The sequence below is a fragment of the Nerophis lumbriciformis genome, linkage group LG27 (genome assembly GCF_033978685.3).
Source record: "Nerophis lumbriciformis linkage group LG27, RoL_Nlum_v2.1, whole genome shotgun sequence".
NCBI classification, from domain to species: Eukaryota; Metazoa; Chordata; class Actinopteri; order Syngnathiformes; family Syngnathidae; genus Nerophis; species Nerophis lumbriciformis.
The window spans coordinates 6,962,294-6,985,430 of NC_084574.2; the positions used below are offsets into that span (position 1 = coordinate 6,962,294).

General features: G+C 33.4%; 1 long non-coding RNA gene across 1 annotated transcript; it reads left to right on the forward strand.

Annotated features, from left to right (window-relative positions):
- The first annotated feature begins 552 nt into the window (after positions 1-552).
- Positions 553-9,838, forward strand: LOC133570210 (uncharacterized). The gene is made up of 6 exons (XR_009810068.2): positions 553-1,041; positions 1,219-1,331; positions 3,096-3,221; positions 8,990-9,215; positions 9,284-9,343; positions 9,738-9,838. It is a non-coding gene; the product is annotated as an uncharacterized lncRNA (long non-coding RNA).
- The last annotated feature ends 13,299 nt before the right edge of the window (positions 9,839-23,137 follow it).

The window sequence follows — 23,137 nt, forward strand, 5'->3', positions numbered from 1 at the left end:
AAGGCATAGTTCTGAACATAGCTGTTCCCTTTTCCCGCCTTAACTCTGACTGGCACGATTGCAAGTGCGCAGTCTTTCCCGGCCCCGGTTGCATCACCGGCTGAAACAAGAGCAATGCTTATAGGGGTTTCTTCTGTCTCAGCAGTGGACTTTGCTTGATTTTCCTGCCTTGGGCCTTTTTCTCTTGAAATATGAAGTACAGTAGGATGTTTAATTTTGCAAACATGACACATTAATCTTCTTTTACAATTCTTGCTTAAATGACCTTTTAGTAGGCAACCAAAAAAATATCCTTGCCTTCTTAAAAATTCAACCTTGTTGTCATGGGACTGTGTTTTGAATTGTGAGCAGTCAATCAGAGCATGTTTGCCATGACAATATCCACATAAAGGGATGATACCACTGGGTGTGGTTTGAGCAGGTTGTTGTGGAACAGATGATTGTTTTACAGTGCATGCTGCTGGCTCTGTATTCACAGCTACTGAAATAGCAAAGCTGCTTCTTCTTTGGCTGATTGGTTTTAGTCCACTTGTGCTGCTTGGGAGAGGCCTTTTCGTTGTTATTTGGTCCTGAATGTCTCCAAACAACGGATCCAAAAGCATCTTGGCATGGTTTTCCACAAAATCCACAAAGTTGTTAAATCTGATTCTCCTGCCGGTTCTCTGTTGTGTCTCATAAGCTGTGCTTCGCCACTTCTCTGAGTTTGTAGGGTAGTTTGGATGTAATTAGCCTTAGGTTTGATGGGACACCGAAAAGGCGCGTCAAGATGCCGAAAAGGCGCGTCAACATGCCGAAAAGGTGCGTCAACATGCCGAAAAGGCGCGTCAAGAGGAAATTAAAAAATTCAAAGAGGACGGACGCCTCGCCCAAGAGCAGGTTTATAAATTAAAAGATGAGCTTTTCAAAACCAAATGTAAGGAAGGTAGATTCTACCATCTAACATTATAATATTGTTTTTTTAATTGAAGCCATCTCTTGCGGTGAAGTTCATGGAGAAAAACCGAGATCTTCAACTTGAGGTCAGAGAGCTCAAGAACAAAGGTATGTAAAGTCAACATCAGCTCCTTGAGTAGCCTGACAATGAACTGTTTCATTTCTGTATCTTACCTTCACTGTAACTTGTATTTCTGTATCTTACCTTCACTGTAACTTGTATTTCTGTATCTTACCTTCACTGTAACTTGTATTTCTGTGTCTTACCAAACACAATATGGAAAGCGCCAACAGCCGCCTGTGAGGACGAGCAAGACGATTGTGGTGAAGGAACCAGCCAGAGCCCCAGTGATGAGATGCCGGCGGCCAAAAAGACCAAAAGAAGACGTCCAAATAAGGTAGCAGCAGGATTAACACACACAACTCTACTGACGCATACACATCATGGTATCATTTTATCATTAATCATGTTATCATTGGATCATCTTGTTATAGTATCATGGGTCATGTTATCATCGATCATCTTTTTATGGTATCATGTTATCATTGATCATGTTATTATTGGATCATCTTTTTATGGTATCATCTTATGATCATCTTTTATGGTATCATGTTATCATTAGATCATCTGTTTATGGTATCCTATCATTGGAACATGTTATCATTGGATCATTTTTTTATGGTATCATGTTATCAAGGATCATGTTATCATTGGATCATCTTTTTATGGTGTCGTGGATCATCTTAATCAAGTATCATTGGATCATCTTTTGATGGTATCATGGATCATAAACATGTTATCATTAGATCATCTTTATAGTATCATGTTATCATTGGATTGTCTTTTTATGGTATCATGGATCATCTTTTTATGGTATGTTGTCATGGAACATCTTAATCATGTTATCATTGGATCATCTTTTTATGGTATCATGGATCATCTTTATCATGTTATCTTTGGATCATCTTTATGGCATGTTTTCATTGGATCGTCTTTTTATGGTGTCATGTTATCATGGATCATCTTTCTATGGTATGTTGTCATGGATCATCTTTATGGTATCATGGATCATCTTTATCATGTTATCTTTGGATCATCTTTATGGCATCATGTTATCATTGGATCGTCTTTTTATGGTATCATGTTATCATGGATCATCTTTCTATGGTATGTTGTCATGGATCATCTTTATGGTATCATTGGATCGTCTTTTTATGGTATCATGTTATCATGTATTATCTTTTTATGGTATCATGTTATCATGGATCATCTTTTTATGGTATGTTGTCATGGCTCATCTTAATCATGTTATCATTGGATCATCTTTTTGGTATCATGTTATCATTGGATCGTCTTTTTATGGTATCATGTTATCATGGATCATCTTTTTATGGTATGTTGTCATGGATCATCGTAATCATGTTATCATTGGATCATCTTTATGGTATCATGTTATCATTGGATCATCTTTTTATGATATGTTATCATGGATCATCGTTTTATGGTATGTTGTCATGGATCATCTTTTTATGGTATCATGGATCATTTTAATCATGTTATCATTGGATCATCTTTATGGTATCATAATATCAATGAATCGTCTTTTATGGTATCATGTTATCATAGATCATCTTTTTATGGTATGTTGTCATGGATCATCTTAATCATGTTATCATTGGATCCTCATTTTATCATTGATTGTGTTATCATTGGATTACCGTTTTATGGTATCATGAATCTTCTTATCATTGGATCATCTTTTTATGTTATTATTGGATCATGTTATAAGATCATCTTTTTATGGTATTGTTTTATCATGGATCATCATTTTATAGTATCATTGAATCATGTTATCTCTAAATTATCAGTATTTATTGCCACCTTTCCCAACTTCTTTGTCACGTGTTGCTGGCAATAAATTTTACTTTAGGGAATTTTTTGCACAAATGAATGACAAAGCATGATAAATACATGCATACAAATACATACAATACTGTTCTCAGTATCATCCCATAATTTCTCCATGATAAAGAAGCACATTTGGTTTTATAAAAGGTTCCTTTTTGTGTATATGTATAAATATATATGTATATGCCAACATGCCATTTTGCATGGCACGTTGTACACTTCAGCAGACTATTTTCTCTCTAATTTGTGAAAGGCATAAGTCTCACTCTGACATGATGATCTGAGGATGTTATCAGCTGCCAAGTCTTGCTTTTTGGACTGGGCGAGAACGGGACCAGAAAGATCCTCCAAGGACACTTGATGCAGGACTGCATGTTTGGTGAGTCTTATTACTGCTTTACAATGGGTGTGGCAATACCTTTTACCACTGGGAACTTTTTTGCACAAATGAATGACAAGTAAAGCATGATGAATAGACCTACACTTATATGTATTTTAGATTTTTTAACGATACATACATACATATGTATGTGTGGGAAAAAAATCACAAGACTACTTTATCTCTACAGGCCTGTTTCATGAGGGGTTCCCTCAATCATCAGGAGATTTATGTTCATACATATGTATGTATGAACATACATATGTATGTTCATATGTATGTATGAACATGCAAATGTATGAACATGCATACATATGTATGTTCATATGTATGTATAACCATACATATGTATGTATGAACATACTTATGTATGTACATACATATGTATGAACATACATATGTATATTTCAGTGACATTAGCACACAGCACTGCAGACCAAGAACCTTTGCATTTTTTTTACCGTCCCCGGGACGACGGGACTACATTAATCTCAAGCCCTGGAAGTTACATTTTATTGTTTGCATTATTTGTTTTAGCATTGCACTTTGAAGATGATCCCTCAGCTCTTTGACAGCTTTGGCTCTTTTTCAGATCAGCAGACAGACTCTAAGTCTTTCTTATTTACAGTATATATAAACGTTTCTCATTTCTATTCAGACTTCCATACATATTTAATTTCCTTAACGGCTTGCCATAATATATATATATATATATATATATATATATATATATATATATATATATATATATATATATATATATATATATATATATATATATCTCCTCTCTGAGCTGCCACCTTAACGTGGTAGAGGAGTTTGCGTGTCCCAATGATCCTAGGAGCTATGTTGTCCGGGGGCTTTATGCCCCCTGGTAGGGTCTCCCAAGACAAACTGGTCCTAGGTGAGGGATCAGACAAAGAGCAGCTCGAAGACCTCTATGAAGAAAACAAGCAAGGAACCCAGATTTCCCTTGCCCGGACGCGGGTCACCGGGGCCCCCCTCTGGAGCCAGGCCCGGAGGTGGGGCACGATGGCGAGCGCCTGGTGGCCGGGCCTGTCCCCATGGGGCCCGGCCGGGCACAGCCCGAAGAGGCAACGTGGGTCCCCCCTCCAATGGGCTCACCACCCATAGCAGGGGTCATAGAGGTCGGGTGCGATGTGAGCTGGGCGGCAGCCGAGGGCAGGGCACTTGGCGGTCCGATCCTCGGCTACAGAAGCTAGCTCTTGGGACGTGGAACGTCACCTCGCTGGGGGGGAAGGAGCCTGAGCTAGTGCGCGAGGTGGACAAGTTCCGGCTAGATATAGTCGGACTCACTTCGACGCACAGCAAGGGCTCTGGAACCAGTTCTCTCGAGAGGGGCTGGACTCTCTTCCACTCTGGCGTTGCCGGCAGTGAGAGGCGACGGGCTGGGGTGGCTATTCTTGTTGCCCCCCGGCTCAGAGCCTGTACGTTGGAGTTCAACCCGGTGGACGAGAGGGTAGCTTCCCTCCGCCTTCGGGTGGGGGAACGGGTCCTGACTGTGGTTTGTGCTTACGCGCCAAACCGCAGCTCAGATTACCCACCCTTTTTGGATTCACTCGAGGGAGTACTTGAGAGTGCTCCCCCGGGTGATTCCCTCGTTCTACTGGGGGACTTCAATGCTCATGTTGGCAGCGACAGTGAAACCTGGAGAGGCGTGATTGGGAAGAATGGCTGCCCGGATCTGAACCCGAGCGGTGTTATGTTATTGGACTTTTGTGCCCGTCACAGATTGTCCATAACGAACACCATGTTCAAACATAAGGGTGTCCATATGTGCACTTGGCACCAGGACACCCTAGGCCGTAGTTCCATGATCGACTTTGTAGTTGTGTCATCGGATTTGCGGCCTCATGTTTTGGACACTCGGGTGAAGAGAGGGGCGGAGCTTTCTACCGATCACCACCTGGTGGTGAGTTGGCTGCGATGGTGGGAGAGGATGCCGGACAGACCTGGCAGGCCCAAACGCATTGTGAGGGTTTGCTGGGAACATCTGGCAGAGTCTCCTGTCAGAGAGAGTTTCAATTCCCACCTCCGGAAGAACTTTGAACATGTCACGAGGGAGGTGCTGGACATTGAGTCCGAATGGACCATGTTCCGCGCCTCTATTGTCGAGGCGGCTGATTGGAGCTGTGGCCGCAAGGTAGTTGGTGCTTGTCGTGGCGGTAATCCTAGAACCCGTTGGTGGACACCGGCGGTGAGGGATGCCGTCAAGCTGAAGAAGGAGTCCTATCGGGTTCTTTTGGCTCATAGGACTCCTGAGGCAGCGGACAGGTACCGACAGGCCAAGCGGTGTGCGGCTTCAGCGGTCGCAGAGGCAAAAACTCGGACATGGGAGGAGTTCGGTGAGGCCATGGAAAACGACTTCCGGACGGCTTCGAAGCAATTCTGGACCACCATCCGCCGCCTCAGGAAGGGGAAGCAGTGCACTATCAACACCGTGTATGGCGAGGATGGTGTTCTGCTGACCTCGACTGCGGATGTTGTGGATCGGTGGAGGGAATACTTCGAAGACCTCCTCAATCCCACCAACACGTCTTCCTATGAGGAAGCAGTGCCTGGGGAGTCTGTGGTGGGTTCTCCTATTTCTGGGGCTGAGGTTGCTGAGGTAGTTAAAAAGCTCCTCGGTGGCAAGGCCCCGGGGGTAGATGAGACCCGCCCGGAGTTCCTTAAGGCTCTGGATGCTGTGGGGCTGTCTTGGTTGACAAGACTCTGCAGCATCGCGTGGACATCGGGGGCGGTGCCACTGGATTGGCAGACCGGGGTGGTGGTTCCTCTCTTTAAGAAGGGGAACCGGAGGGTGTGTTCTAACTATCGTGGGATCACACTCCTCAGCCTTCCCGGTAAGGTCTATTCAGGTGTACTGGAGAGGAGGCTACGCCGGATAGTCGAACCTCGGATTCAGGAGGAACAGTGTGGTTTTCGTCCTGGTCGTGGAACTGTGGACCAGCTCTATACTCTCCGCAGGGTCCTTGAGGGTGCATGGGAGTTTGCCCAACCAGTCTACATGTGTTTTGTGGACTTGGAGAAGGCATTCGACCGTGTCCCTCGGGAAGTCCTGTGGGGAGTGCTCAGAGAGAACGGGGTATCGGACTGTCTGATTGTGGCAGTCCGCTCCCTGTATGATCAGTGCCAGAGCTTGGTCCGCATTGCCGGTAGTAAGTCGGACACGTTTCCAGTGAGGGTTGGACTCCGCCAAGGCTGCCCTTTGTCACCGATTCTGTTCATAACTTTTATGGACAGAATTTCTAGGCGCAGTCAAGGTGTTGAGGGGATCTGGTTTGGTGGCTGCAGGATTAGGTCTCTGCTTTTTGCAGATGATGTGGTCCTGATGGCTTCATCTGGCCAGGATCTTCAGCTCTCACTGGATCGGTTCGCAGCTGAGTGTGAAGCGACTGGGATGAGAATCAGCACCTCCAAGTCCGAGTCCATGGTTCTCGCCCGGAAAAGGGTGGAGTGCCATCTCCGGGTTGGGGAGGAGATCTTGCCCCAAGTGGAGGAGTTCAAGTACCTCGGAGTCTTGTTCACGAGTGAGGGAAGAGTGGATCGTGAGATCGACAGGCGGATCGGTGCGGCGTCTTCAGTAATGCGGACGCTGTATCGATCCGTTGTGGTGAAGAAGGAGCTGAGCCGGAAGGCAAAGCTCTCAATTTACCGGTCGATCTACGTTCCCATCCTCACCTATGGTCATGAGCTTTGGGTTATGACCGAAAGGACAAGATCACGGGTACAAGCGGCCGAAATGAGTTTCCTCCGCCGGGTGGCGGGGCTCTCCCTTAGAGATAGGGTGAGAAGCTCTGCCATCCGGGAGGAGCTCAAAGTAAAGCCGCTGCTCCTCCACATCGAGAGGAGCCAGATGAGGTGGTTCGGGCATCTGGTCAGGATGCCACCCGAACGCCTCCCTAGGGAGGTGTTTAGGGCACGTCCGACCGGTAGGAGGCCGCGGGGAAGACCCAGGACACGTTGGGAAGACTATGTCTCTCGGCTGGCCTGGGAACGCCTCGGGGTCCCACAGGAAGAGCTGGACGAAGTGGCTGGGGAGAGGGAAGTCTGGGCTTCCCTGCTTAGGCTGCTGCCCCCGCGACCCGACCTCGGATAAGCGGAAGAAGATGGATGGATGGATGGATATATATATATATATATATATATATATATATATATATATATATATATATTATATATAAGCCAAATTATCCCGATCCAGATATTACTTCAATTCAAGTAATTAAGTAATAGTTCCAGGGCTTGAATTTACAACCATTTTAGTCACATCTGTGCCCAAAATGTAATCTGTGCAACTTCAAAATATTTGGGAACAAACAATTATTGTATTGTGAGCTAAAGTCGTGGCATTAGCCTCTACTTCCTTAATAATTTATAAGTCTTTGTTAGCCGTTTGTGAAGTTTTGTGCTCGTGCGCTACGTTCGCTCGCATCCTGTGCATCTCCTGGGGGCTAAGCCGCCCCCCCCCGTCCTTAAAAGCTAGTGACGCCCCTGGATGTAAATATAAACGGAATACAATGATTTGCAAATTATTTTCAACCCATATTCAGTTGAATATGCTACAAAGACAACATATTTGATGTTCAAACTGATAAACATTTTTTTTTTTTGCAAATAATTAACTTTAGAATTTGATGCCAGCAACACATTGTCACGCCCCCGCCCCACCTCTCGAAATCGATTCCGTTACTTCTTTCATCATTTGAACTGCAAGTGTCTCTAATGTCAGGAGACTGACTGTATAAATTCCCGTAAACGCTTTTTAAAGCAGATCACACAGCAGACAGAAGCAGTCCTTTCCGTGTATCCAGATTTCGTGTGCAGATTAAAATGGAGCATCCGAAGGTACGTTTGAGCCTTTTTGATTGATTGATTAAAACTTTTATTAGTAGAGTGCACAGTACAGTACATATTCCGTACAATTGACCACTAAATAGAATAGAATAGAAGTACTTTATTGATCCCTGGGAGAAATTCAGCACCACGTGTTCGCTCACAATAGCCTTTTAGCCAACATTCACCAGGAGATGGCAAAGGACAAACATAGACCACTCTATTACAATGATAATAATAAATAATGTAACCGAGGGTTTATATAAGTCGCCTATACTGTATGAAACTATAAAATAACAAACACGGAGGCTCCAGTTTTACACGAGGACCACTTTATTATTTTTATTTTTTTTAAAAGACCTTCTGCTCCACTACAACGTGTCATCACTTCCGCTCTTGGCGCCTTCAAAATAAGAGCTCAAGGCATATACTGTGTAACAGTGGTTCTCAACCTTTTTTCAGTGATGTACCCCCTGTGAACATTTTTTTAATTCAAGTACCCCCTAATCAGAGCAAAGCATTTTTGGTTGAAAAAAAGAGATAAAGAAGTCAAATACAGCACTATGTCATCAGTTTCTGATTTATTAAATTGTATAACAGTGCAAAATATTGCTCATTTGTAGTGGTCTTTCTTGAACTATTTGGAAAAAAAGATATACAAATAACTAAAAACTTGTTGAAAAATAAACAAGTGATTCAATTATAAATAAAGATTTCTACACATAGAAGTAATCATCAACTTTAAGTGCCCTCTTTGGGGATTGTAATAGAGATCCATCTGGATTCATGAACTTAATTCTAAACATTTCTTTACAAAAAAAGAAATCTTTAACATCAATATTCATGGAACATGTCCACAAAAAATCTAGCTGTCAACACTGAATATTGCATTGTTGCATTTCTTTTCACAGTTCTTTTGTATTGATTTTGAAAAGGCGCGCGAAGAGCTGATTGAAAATCTAAAAGCGGACGGAGTCCTCGCCCATCAAGATGCTGAAAAGGCGCGTCAAGATACCGAAAAGGCGCATCAAGATGCCGAAAAGGCGCGTCAAGAGGAAATTAAAAAATTCAAAGAGGACGGACGCCTCGCCCAAGAGCAGGTTTATAAATTAAGAATTGAGCTTTTCAAAGCCAAATGTAAGGAAGGTAGATTCTACCATCTAACATTATAATATTGTTTTTTTAATTGAAGCCATCTCTTGCAGTGAAGTTCATGGAGAAAAACCGAGATCTTCAACTTGAGGTCAGAGAGCTCAAGAAAAGAGGTATGAAAAGTCAACATCAGCTCCTTGAGTAGCCTGACAATGAACTGTTTCATTTCTGTATCTTACCTTCACTGTAACTTGTATTTCTGTATCTTACCTTCACTGTAACTTGTATTTCTGTATCTTACCTTCACCGTAACTTGTATTTCTGTGTCTTACCTTCACTGTAACTTGTATTTCTGTATCTTACCTTCACTGTAACTTGTATTTCTGTATCTTACCTTCACCGTAGCTTGTATTTCTGTGTCTTACCTTCACTGTAACTTGTATTTCTGTATCTTACCTTCACTGTAACTTGTATTACTGTATCTTACCTTCACTGTAACTTGTATTTCTGTATCTTACCTTCACTGTAACTTGTATTTCTGTGTCTTACCAAACACAACTTGGAAAGCGCCAACAGCCGCCTGTGAGGACGAGCAAGACGATTGTGGTGAAGGAACCAGCCAGAGCTCTGGTGATGAGATGCCGGCGGCCAAAAGAAGACGTCCAAATAAGGTAGCAGCAGGATTAACATACACAACTCTACTGACGCATACACATCATGTTATCATTTTATGGCATCATTTTATCATTAATCATGTTATCATTGGATCATCTTGTTTATGGTATCTTATCATTGGTACATGTTATCATTTGATCATTTTTTTATGGTATCATGTTATCATTGATCACGTTATTATTGGATCATCTTTTTATGGTATCATCTTATGATCATCTTTTATGGTATCATGTTATCATTAGATCATCTTGTTTATGGTATCTTATCATTGGTACATGTTATCATTGGATCATTTTTTATGGTATCATGTTATCAAGGATCATGTTATCATTGGATCATCTATTTATGGTGTCTTGGATCATCTTAATCAAGTATCATTGGATCATCTTTTGATGGTATGGATCATCTTAAACATGTTATCATTGGATTGTCTTTTTATGGTATCATGGATCATCTTTTTATGGTATCATGGATCATCTTAATCATGTTTTCTTTGGATCATCTTTATGGTATCATGTTATCATTGGATCGTCTTTTTATGGTATCATGTTATCATGGATCATCTTTATGGCATGTTATCATTGGATCGTCTTTTTATGGTATCGTGTTATCATGGATTATCTTTTTATGGTATCATGTTGTCATGGATCATCTTTTTATGGTATGTTGTCATGGCTCATCTTAATCATGTTATCATTGGATCATCTTTATGGTATCATGTTATCATTGGATCGTCTTTTTATGGTATCATGTTATCATGGATCATCTTTATGGTATGTTGTCATGGATCATCTTAATCATGTTATCATTGGATCATCTTTTTATGGTATCATGGATCATCTGTTTATGGTATGTTGTCATGGATCATCTTTTAATGGTATCATGGATCATCTTAATCATGTTATCATTGGATCATCTCTTTATGTTGTCATGGATCATCTTAATCATGTTATCATTGGATCCTCATTTTATCATTGATTGTGTTATCATTGGATTACCGTTTTATGGTATCATGAATCTTCTTGTCATTGGATCATCTTATGTTATTATTGGATCATGTTATTAGATCATCTTTTTATGGTATTGTTTTATCATGGATCATCATTTTATAGTATCATTGAATCATGTTATCATTATATCAACTTTTTATGGTATCATTTTATCATGAATCATGTTTTTAAGGTATCAATTTATAATAGATCATGTTATCATTGGATCATGGTTTAATGGTACCATTTTATAGTAGATCCTGTTATCTTTGGCATCATTTCAATAGAGCATGGTATCCTAGATGATGGTACCAGACATAGTGATGACGTCATTGATCATTTGGAGTACTGAGTGTTTCCTGTGTCCTGCAGAAGAAGAAGAAGAGTCAGCAGGGTGAGGAGCAGCAGTAAGATCATCTCTGCTGACGTCACAGAGGAGCAGAAAGAAAGGCAGGACCTCCAACATATTGAATACACCTTCAACTAAATATTTGTTCAGCTATTAATGTTTGACTTATTTACGTGTTGTTTAAATAGTTTATAGTTAGTGATTTAAGGGAGTCATTCATGTTTTGTATTTGTGTAATGGCTGATTAATATTTATTTTTTTATTCACTTGAAATAAAAGGTTCAGGCTGACCTGGGTTATTTTCAGTGTGGTAACATGCTGCCCTCTAGTGGCAGGAGTGACGAAGGGCTGTTGGACCTGAGTTAGTTTCAGTGTGGTAACATGCTGCCCTCCAGGTGCACGACTTGTAGGTGAGGCATAGAATTGATAAAAAGCATATACACATATATATATATATATATATATGTATGTACATATGTATGTATATACATATGTATGTATATATACACATACATATGTTTGTGCATATATACATACATATGTATGTGTAAATATACATACATATGTTTGTGTATATATACATATGTATGTGTATACATATGTATGTATGTATAAACATACATATGTATATACATACATACATATGTATACACTTACATATGTATATATACACAAACATGTATGCTCATATGTATGTATGAACATACATATGTATGTTCAAACATACATATGTATGTATGAACATACATATGTATGTATGTTCATACATACATACATATGTTTGAACATATGTTCAAACATACATACATATGTATGTTCATATGTATGTATGTTCAAACATACATATGTATGTATGTTCAAACATACATATGTATGTTCATACATATGCATGTTTGAACATACATATGTATGTATGAACATACATATGTATGTTCAAACATACATACATACATATGTATGTTCATATGTATGTATGTTCAAACATACATATGTATGAACATACATATGTATGTTCATACATACATATGTATGTTCATATGTTTGTATGTATGTTCAAACATACATATGTATGAACATACATATGTATGTTCATATATGTTCAAACATACATATGAACATACATATGTATGTTCAAACATACATATGTATGTTCATATGTATGTATGTTCAAACATACATATGCATGTTTGAACATACATATGTTCATATGTATGTTTGAACATACATATGTATGTTCAAACATACATATGTATGTTCGAACATACATATGAACATACATATGTATTTTCATATGTATGTTTGAACATACATATGTATGTTTGAACATACATATGTATGTTTGAACATACATATGTATGTTTGAACATACATATTTATGTTCAAACATACATACATATGTATGTATGTTCATACATACATATGTATGTTTGAACATACATATGTATGTTCATATGTATGTATGAACATACATATGTATGTTTGAACATACATATGTATGTTCGAACATACATATGTATGAACATACATATGTATGTTTGAACATACATATGTATGTTCATATGTATGTTTGAAAATACATATGTATGTTCAAACATACATATGAACATATGTATGTTCAAACATGCATATGTATGTATGTATGTATGAACATACATACATATGTATGTATGAACATACATATGTATGTTCATATGTATGTTCAAACATACATATGTATGTTTGAACATACATATGTATGTATGAACATACATATGTATGTATGTTCATACATATGTTTGAACATATGTTCAAACATACATACATATGTATGTTCATACATATGTATGTTCAAACATAAATGTGAAAATACATATGTATGTTCAAACATGTATGTTCAAACATACATATGTATGTATGAAAATACATATGTATGTTCATACATACATACATACATACATACATACATATGTTCATATGTATGTATGTTCAAACATACATATGTATGTTTGAACATACATATGTATGTTCATACATATGTATGTATGTTCATATGTTTGTATGTATGTTCAAACATACATATGTATGTTCATATGTATGTTTGAACATACATATGTATGTTCAAACATACATATGTATGTTTGAACACACATATGTATGTTCAAACATACATACATACATATGTATGTTCATATGTATGTATGTTCAAACATACATATGTATGTTCAAACATACATATGAACATACATATGTATGTTCATACATACATATGAACATACATATGTATGTTCAAACATCCATATGAACATACATATGTATGTTCATACATACATATGTATGTTTGAACATACATGTGTATGTTCAAACATACATATGAACATATGTATGTTCAAACATGCATATGTATGTATGTATGAACATACATACATATGTATGTATGTATGAACATACATATGTATGTTCATATGCATGTATGTATGTATGTTCAAACATACATATGTATGTTCAAACATAAATATGAAAATACATATGTATGTTCAAACATATGTATGTTCAAACATACATATGTATGTATGAAAATACATATGTATGTTCGAACATACATATGTATGTTTGAACATACATATGTATGTTCATACATACATACATACATACAAATGTATGTTCATATGTATGTATGTTCAAACATACATATGTATGTATGTTCATATGTTTGTATGTATATTCAAACATACATATGTATGTTCATACATACATACATACATACATACATACAAATGTATGTTCATACATATGTATGTTTGAACATACATATGTATGTTTGAAAATACATATGTATGTTCAAACATACATATGAACATACTGATGTATGTTTGAACATACATATGTATGTATCAACATACATATGTATGTTCAAACATATATATGTAGGTTCAAACATACATATGTATGTTTGAACATACATATGTATGTTTGAACATACATATTTATGTTTGAACACACATATGTATGTTCAAACATACATACATATGTATGTTTGAACATACATATGTATGTTTGAACATACATATGTATGTTCATATGTATGTTCAAACATACATATGTATGTTCAAACATACATATGTATGTTCATATGTATGTTCAAACATACATACATATGTATGTTCATATGTATGTATGTATGTTCAAACATACATATGTATGAACATACATATGTATGTTTGAACATACATATGTATGTTCATACATACATATGTATGTTTGAACATATGTATGTTCATACATATGTATGTATGTTCATATGTATGTATGTATGTATGTTCAAACATACATATGTATGAACATACATATGTATGTATGAACATATGTATGTTCATATGTATGTTTGAACATACATATGTATGTTCAAACATACATATGAACATACATATGTATGAACATACATATGTATGTTTGAACATACATATGTATGTTCATATGTATGTTTGAAAATACATATGTATGTTCAAACATACATATGAACATATGTATGTTCAAACATGCATATGTATGTATGTATGTATGTATGAACATACATACATATGTATGTATGAACATACATATGTATGTTCATATGTATGTATGTATGTTCAAACATACATATGTATGTTTGAACATACATATGTATGTTCATACATACATATGTATGTTCATACATATGTATGTTCAAACATAAATATGAAAATACATATGTATGTTCAAACATATGTATGTTCAAACATACATATGTATGTATGAAAATACATATGTATGTTCATACATACATACATACATACATAAGTATGTTCATATGTATGTATGTTCAAACATACATATGTATGTTTGAACATACATATGTATGTTCATACATACATATGTATGTTCATACATATGTATGTATGTTCATATGTTTGTATGTATGTTCAAACATACATATGTATGTTCATATGTATGTTTGAACATACATATGTATGTTCAAACATACATATGTATGTTTGAACACACATATGTATGTTCAAACATACATACATACATACATACATATGTATGTTCATATGTATGTATGTTCAAACATACATATGTATGTTCAAACATACATATGAACATACATATGTATGTTCATACATACATATGAACATACATATGTATGTTCAAACATACATATGAACATACATATGTATGAACATACATATGTATGTTTGAACATACATATGTATGTTCATATGTATGTTTGAAAATACATATGTATGTTCAAACATACATATGAACATATGTATGTTCAAACATGCATATGTATGTATGTATGTATGTATGTATGTATGAACATACATACATATGTATGTATGAACATACATATGTATGTATGTATGTTCAAACATACATATGTATGTTTGAACATACATATGTATGTTCATACATACATATGTATGTTCATACATATGTATGTTCAAACATAATTATGAAAATACATATGTATGTTCAAACATATGTATGTTCAAACATACATATGTATGTATGAAAATACATATGTATGTTCATACATACATACATACATACATACATACATACATATGTATGTTCATATGTATGTATGTTCAAACATACATATGTATGTTTGAACATACATATGTATGTTCATACATACATATGTATGTTCATACATATGTATGTATGTTCATATGTTTGTATGTATGTTCAAACATACATATGTATGTTTGAACATACATATGTATGTTCAAACATACATATGTATGTTTGAACATACATATGTATGTTCAAACATACATACATACATATGTATGTTCATATGTATGTATGTTCAAACATACATATGTATGTTCAAACATACATATGAACATACATATGTATGTTCATACATACATATGAACATACATATGTATGTTCAAACATACATATGAACATACATATGTATGTTCAAACATACATATGTATGTTCATATGTATGTTTGAACATACATATGTATGTTCAAACATACATATGTATGTTTGAACACACATATGTATGTTCAAACATACATACATACATACATACATACATATGTATGTTCATATGTATGTATGTTCAAACATACATATGTATGTTCAAACATACATATGAACATACATATGTATGTTCATACATACATATGAACATACATATGTATGTTCAAACATACATATGAACATATGTATGTTCAAACATGCATATGTATGTATGTATGTATGTATGTATGTATGTATGTATGAACATACATACATATGTATGTATGTATGTATGAACATACATATGTATGTTCATATGCATGTATGTATGTATGTTCAAACATACATATGTATGTTCAAACATAAATATGAAAATACATATGTATGTTCAAACATATGTATGTTCAAACATACATATGTATGTATGAAAATACATATGTATGTTCGAACATACATATGTATGTTTGAACATACATATGTATGTTCATACATACATACATACATACATACATACATACAAATGTATGTTCATATGTATGTATGTTCAAACATACATATGTATGAACATACATATGTATGTTCATACATATGTATGTATGTTCATATGTTTGTATGTATGTTCAAACATACATATGTATGAACATACATATGTATGTTTGAAAATACATATGTATGTTCAAACATACATATGAACATACTGATGTATGTTTGAACATACATATGTATGTATCAACATACATATGTATGTTCAAACATACATATGTAGGTTCAAACATACATATGTATGTTTGAACATACATATGTATGTTTGAACATACATATTTATGTTCATATTTATGTTTGAACACACATATGTATGTTCAAACATACATACATATGTATGTTCATACATACATATGTATGTTTGAACATACATATGTATGTTCATATGTATGTTCAAACATACATATGTATGTTCAAACATACATATGTATGTTCATATGTATGTTCAAACATACATACATACATACATATGTATGTTCATATGTATGTATGTTCAAACATACATATGTATGAACATACATATGTATGTTTGAACATACATATGTATGTTCATACATACATATGTATGTTTGAACATATGTATGTTCATACATATGTATGTATGTTCATATGTATGTATGTATGTTCAAACATACATATGTATGAACATACATATGTATGTATGAACATATGTATGTTCATACATACATATGTATGTTCAAACATACATATGTATGTATGAACATACATATGTATGTTTGAACATACATATGTATGTTCAAACATACATATGTATGTTTGAACATACATATGTATGTATGAACATACATATGTATGTTCAAACATACATATGAACATACATATGTATGAACATACATATGTATGTTTGAACATACATATGTATGTTCATATGTATGTTTGAAAATACATATGTATGTTCAAACATACATATGAACATATGTATGTTCAAACATGCATATGTATGTATGTATGTATGTATGTATGAACATACATACATATGTATGTATGAACATACATATGTATGTTCATATGTATGTATGTATGTTCATACATACATGTATGTTCATACATATGTATGTTCAAACATAAATATGAAAATACATATGTATGTTCAAACATATGTATGTTCAAACATACATATGTATGTATGAAAATACATATGTATGTTCATACATACATACATACATACATACATATGTATGTTCATATGTATGTATGTTCAAACATTCATATGTATGTTTGAACATACATATGTATGTTCATACATACATATGTATGTTCATACATATGTATGTATGTTCATATGTTTGTATGTATGTTCAAACATACATATGTATGTTTGAACATACATATGTATGTTCAAACATACATATGTATGTTTGAACACACATATGTATGTTCAAACATACATACATACATACATACATATGTATGTTCATATGTATGTATGTTCAAACATACATATGTATGTTCAAACATACATATGAACATACATATGTATGTTCATACATACATATGAACATACATATGTATGTTCAAACATACATATGAACATACATATGTATGTTCAAACATACATATGTATGTTCATATGTATGTATGTTCAAACATACATATGTATGTTCAAACATACATATGTATGTTTGAACACACATATGTATGTTCAAACATACATACATACATACATACATATGTATGTTCATATGTATGTATGTTCAAACATACATATGTATGTTCAAACATACATATGAACATACATATGTATGTTCATGCATACATATGAACATACATATGTATGTTCAAACATACATATGAACATACATATGTATGTTCAAACATACATATGTATGTTCATACATACATACATATGTATGTTTGAACATACATATGTATGTTCAAACATACATATGAACATATGTATGTTCAAACATGCATATGTATGTATGTATGTATGTATGTATGAACATACATATGTATGTATGTATGTATGTATGAACATACATATGTATGTTCATATGCATGTATGTATGTATGTTCAAACATACATATGTATGTTCAAACATAAATATGAAAATACATATGTATGTTCAAACATATGTATGTTCAAACATACATATGTATGTATGAAAATACATATGTATGTTTGAACATACATATGTATGTTCATACATACATACATACATACATACATACATACAAATGTATGTTCATATGTATGTATGTTCAAACATACATATGTATGAACATACATATGTATGTTCATACATATGTATGTATGTTCATATGTTTGTATGTATGTTCAAACATACATATGTATGAACATACATATGTATGTTTGAAAATACATATGTATGTTCAAACATACATATGAACATACTGATGTATGTTTGAACATACATATGTATGTATCAACATACATATGTATGTTCAAACATACATATGTAGGTTCAAACATACATATGTATGTTTGAACATACATATGTATGTTTGAACATACATATTTATGTTCATATTTATGTTTGAACACACATATGTATGTTCAAACATACATACATATGTATGTTTGAACATACATATGTATGTTCATACATACATATGTATGTTTGAACATACATATGTATGTTCATATGTATGTTCAAACATACATATGTATGTTCAAACATACATATGTATGTTCATATGTATGTTCAAACATACATACATACATACATATGTATGTTCATATGTATGTATGTTCAAACATACATATGTGTGAACATACATATGTATGTTTGAACATACATATGTATGTTCATACATACATATGTATGTTTGAACATATGTATGTTCATACATATGTATGTATGTTCATATGTATGTATGTATGTTCATACATACATATGTATGTTCAAACATACATATGTATGTATGAACATACATATGTATGTTCATATGTATGTTTGAACATACATATGTATGTTCAAACATACATATGTATGTTTGAACATACATATGTATGTATGAACATACATATGTATGTTCAGACATACATATGAACATACATATATGTTTGAACATATGTATGTATGAACATACATATGTATGTTTGAACATACATATGTATGTATGAACATACATATGTATGTTCAAACATACATATGAACATACATATATGTTTGAACATACATATGTATGTATGTATGAACATACATATGTATGTTTGAACATACATATGAACATACATATGTATGTTCAAACATACATATGTATGTTCAAAAATACAAACATACATATGAACATACATATGTATGTTCATACATACATATGTATGAACATACATATGTATGTTTGAACAACATATGTATGTTTGAACATACATACATACATACATACATACATATGAACATACATATGTTTGAACATACATATGAACATATGTATGTATGTTCATACATACATATGTATGTTCATACATATGTATATTCAAACATACATATGAACATACATATGTATGTTCATACATACATATCAACATACATATGTATGTTCAAACATACATATGTATGTTCATACATACATACATATGTATGTTTGAACATACATATGTATGTTCATATGTATGTTTGAACATACATATGTATGTTCATACATACATACATACATACATATGTATGTTCATATGTATGTATGTATGTTCAAACATACATATGTATGTTCAAACATACATATGTATGTTCAAACGAACATATGAACATACATATGTATGTTTGAACATACATATGTATGTATGTTCAAACATACATTTGTATGTTCAAACATGCATATGTATGTTCATACATATGTATGTTTGAACATACATATGTATGTTTGAACATACATACATATGTATGTTCATATGTATGTTTGAAAATACATATGTATGTTTGAACATACATATGTATGTATGTATGTTCATACATACATATGCATGTATGAACATACATATGTATGTTTGAACATATGTATGTATGTTCAAACATACATATGTATGTTCAAACATACATATGAACATACATATGTATGTTTGAACATACATATGTATACATATGTATGTATGTTCAAACATGCATATGTATGTTCAAACATGCATATGTATGTTCAAACATACATATGTATGTTCATACATATGTATGTTCATACATACATATGTATGTTTGAACATACATATGTTTGAACATACATCTGTATGTTTGAACATACAGATGTATGTTCATATGTATGTATGTATGTATGTATGTATGTATGTATGTATGTACAAACATACATATGAACATACATATGTATGTTCATACATACATATGTATGTTTGAACATACAGATGTTCGAACATACATATGTATGTTCATATGTATGTACAAACATACATATGAACATACATATGTATGTTTGAACATACAGATGTTCGAACATACATATGTATGTTCGAACATACATACATGCATACATATGTATGTGTATATATACATACATATGTTTGTGTATATATACATTTATATGTAAGTGTATACATATGTATGTATGTATACACATACATGTATGTATGTATGTATGTATACACATACATGTATGTATGTATATATGCACATACATGTATGTATGTATGTATGTATACACATACATGTATGTATGTATACACATACATATGTATGTATACACATACATATGTATGTATACACATACATGTATGTATACACGTGTATGTATGTATGTATACACGTGTATGTATGTATGTATGTATACATGTGTATGTATGTATGTATGTATACACATGTATGCATGTATTTATACACATGTATGCATGTATGTATACACATGTATGTATGTATGTATACACATGTATGTATGTATGTATACACATGTATTTATGTATGTATACACATGTATGTATGTATGTATACACATGTATGTATACACATGTATGTATGTATGTATGTATACACATGTATTTATGTATGTATACACATGTATATATGTATGTATGTATACACATGTATGTATGTATGTATACACATGTATGTATGTATGTATACACATGTATGTTTGTATGTATACACATTTATGTATGTATGTATGTATACACATACATGTATGTATACATATACATACGTATGTATGTACACACACACATACATACGTATGTACACACATATATGTATGTATGTATACACATACATGTATGTATGTATGTATACACATACATGTATGTATGTATGTATGTATGTATACACATACATGTATGTATATATGTATACACATACATGTATGTATGTATGTATGTGTATACATATGTATATACAAATGTATATACATATGTATGTATATACATACATACATATGTATGTATATACATACATACATATGTATGTATGTATATACATACATATGTATGTATGTATATACATACATATGTATGTATGTATATACATACATACATATGTATGTATGTATGTATATACATACATATGTACACATACATACGTATGTATGTACATACATATGTATGTACATACATACATGTATGTATGTATACACATACATACATACATACATGTATGTGTATACATACATACATACATACATATGTATGTATGTATGTATATACATACATATGTACACATACATACGTATGTATGTACATACATATGTATGTACATACATACATGTATGTATGTATACACATACATACATACATACATACATACATGTATGTGTATACATACATACATACATACATAAATGTGTATACATACATACATACATACATGTATGTATACATACATACATACATGTATGTGTGTACATACATACATACATACATACATACATACATACATACATGTATGTGTATACAAACATACATACATACATGTGTGTGTATACATACATACATACATGTATGTGTATACATACATACATACATACATACATGTATGTGTATACATACATACATACATGTATGTGTATACATACATACATACATGTATGTGTATACATACATACATACATACATACATGTATGTGTATACATACATACATACATGTATGTGTATACATACATACATGTGTATACATACATACATGTGTATACATACATAATTAATGTGTATACATACATACATACATACATACATACATACATGTATGTGTATGCATACATACATACATACATACATGTATGTGTATACATACATACATGTATGTATACACTTATGTATGTATGTATACACATATATGTATGTATGTATACACATATGTATCTATACACATATGTATATACATACATATGTATGTATATACATACATATGTATGTGTATACATACATACGTATGTATGTGTATACATACATACGTATGTATGTGTATACATGTATATACATACATACATACATGTGTATACATACATACACGTGTATACA